The 2500-nt window shown below is 57.2% G+C and overlaps 1 non-coding gene across 1 annotated transcript in view; it reads right to left on the minus strand.

Annotated features, from left to right (window-relative positions):
- LOC124771325 overlaps positions 1–384 on the minus strand; it is a 1909-nt gene extending 1525 nt beyond the window's left edge. Inside the window, exon 1 of the ribosomal RNA XR_007013343.1 lies at positions 1–384. This exon is cut by the window's left edge and continues 1525 nt beyond it. This is a non-coding gene — a ribosomal RNA (small subunit ribosomal RNA).
- Positions 385–2500: the final 2116 nt, after the last annotated feature.

Raw genomic sequence — 2500 nt, forward strand, 5'->3', positions numbered from 1 at the left:
TTCCCCGTTACCCGTTACAACCATGGTAGGCGCAGAACCTACCATCGACAGTTGATAAGGCAGACATTTGAAAGATGCGTCGCCGGTACGAGGACCGTGCGATCAGCCCAAAGTTATTCAGAGTCACCAAGGCAAACGGACCGGACGAGCCGACCGATTGGTTTTGATCTAATAAAAGCGTCCCTTCCATCTCTGGTCGGGACTCTGTTTGCATGTATTAGCTCTAGAATTACCACAGTTATCCAAGTAACGTGGGTACGATCTAAGGAACCATAACTGATTTAATGAGCCATTCGCGGTTTCACCTTAATGCGGCTTGTACTGAGACATGCATGGCTTAATCTTTGAGACAAGCATATGACTACTGGCAGGATCAACCAGGGAGCTGCGTCAACTAGAGCTGAGCAGCCGGCCGCCCGGGAGTGTGTCCCGGGGGCCCGCGCGAACACGCAAGCGTCCGCTCAATCATTCTGCAAACAGGAGGAGGCTGAGCTCCCCTGCACAATACACCTCGAAACCCTCTCAGGTCCCGGCGGCGCGCAGCGCCGTCCCAAGTACTTGGTCGGGTTCGAGAGAGGCGCAATCGCCCGGAGTTAGGCGAGTAGACGCTTTCGGTGCGACCACCCGTGCTCCCAACTGAGCTTGCCGCTGCCGACAGAGGCCCGGGAGCGTGCTGTCGTGGCATTGCCGGCGGGAGACAACACGCGCCACCTACGGTGACCGGCAGCTCCAACGCCAGCGCCACAGAAGGACAAAAGCCCCACTTGGGTGCCGAAGCGAACTCTCCCAGCACAGCGCACGCGCCAACACATCCGCACAGCTGCGATACAAACCACCAGCGAGAACCGCTGGGGCGACCGAGCAGCAGACGGCGTCGCGGCGCCGAGCGCCGGGCGGCAGCGCATCCTCAACGCACACAGTCCTCAATCGGACCAGCACACTGAAGATGTCCACCGCGCTTCGCACCGGGCCCGCGAGGACCTACTTTGGCCGCACGGCGCCGCGCGCAGGGTGCGCCGGCGCGCAGCTGCGACGCCTGCCGCGTCCGTCGGCCGGCGCGCCTGCCACTGGCCGCCCCCACCAGCCGGCTGTAGCGCGTGCGCCCACGCACCGCGCGGCCAGCACGCCGGGAGGCGCCCCCTCACCGGCCGGGGACGGTCCCACCCAGCCACCGCCGCGTATCGCTTCACACCCAGATGCCGTTCAGTTTCGTCGGCATGGTGGGTATCGCTGGAACAACCGGTTAGTACCTCAACCTATCGTCGCCATCACCGATTCACCCCTAGCGAGAACAACCGCACCACAACAGGTTACCATTTGTTCATTTGCGTAACTTCACCAGAAAACGCAGGCGTCCATCGCCATTTGCAACTTCCACGATTATTGCATGCCTGTGTCAGGTGTCACGCCACACTACGTCTGCCCACATACACGCAACAAAATGTGCACGCCTAGACAATACGTGGAAGGTGGCCCCCGTACGTATGCGATGTCCATTGCTCGAACGACTGTCAACCGGCCTCTGTAGCATGTCGCAGATATGGAACGCGGTGCACCATGCCATCACGGTGTGTGAGGAGAGACGACTAGGTCCGAATACATCAACAGACAGCTCATGCTGATCGCCATCCACGGCGTCCGTTCCTCCCACACGTCTCTATGGCGTACCACACTGCAATCCAGCTCTCATAGGGAGACGACACGTAGCTGCGTGCACAATATTTGCACTGTATGGTCCGCCGTTTTTGGGCGCAGTCGTTGTACGGTCACACATGTGCCACGATGTATCATTCAGTACATAAGGACGAATGTGCAGTACAGATTGTGGTTTACGCGTACGACATTAGCGGACAGTTGACACAGGCCGCACCACAACGTAGCCTGAGTACGTCGCATGCGGAGGGCATTGAACATGCAAAGTTCTCACCAACCAGCTTGCGAAGGCAGGGGGCAAGGTGGGGACGTGGGGAGGGGCGGCATGTACGTCCTGCTGCCATCCACATTACAGTGTACAGCAGGAGCATGTGGAAAGTGAGCAAGACTTGCAAGGTGTTTAACATGAAGCGATACACAGGGGAGCGGGGAGTGCGAGTAGCGAACTATATTGCGAGGGTTGCGGGTGGGCAACACTACACTAATTGAACGAGTCGTATAACAATTACAGAGCAGGTTTAGGCGACAACGTGGGTTACGTTAGGCGACAACGTGGGTTAGGTTAAGGCACGACGTGGGTTAGGTTAAGGCACGACATGGGTTAGGTTAAGGCACAACATGGGTTAGGTTAAGGCACAACATGGGTTAGGTTAAGGCACAACATGGGTTAGGTTAAGGCACAACATGGGTTAGGTTAAGGCACAACATGGGTTAGGTTAAGGCACAACATGGGTTAGGTTAAGGCACAACATGGGTTAGGTTAAGGCACAACATGGGTTAGGTTAAGGCACAACATGGGTTAGGTTAAGGCACAACATGGGTTAGGTTAAGGCACAACATGGGTTAG

This window comes from Schistocerca piceifrons, unplaced genomic scaffold (assembly GCF_021461385.2).
Source record: "Schistocerca piceifrons isolate TAMUIC-IGC-003096 unplaced genomic scaffold, iqSchPice1.1 HiC_scaffold_936, whole genome shotgun sequence".
NCBI classification, from domain to species: Eukaryota; Metazoa; Arthropoda; class Insecta; order Orthoptera; family Acrididae; genus Schistocerca; species Schistocerca piceifrons.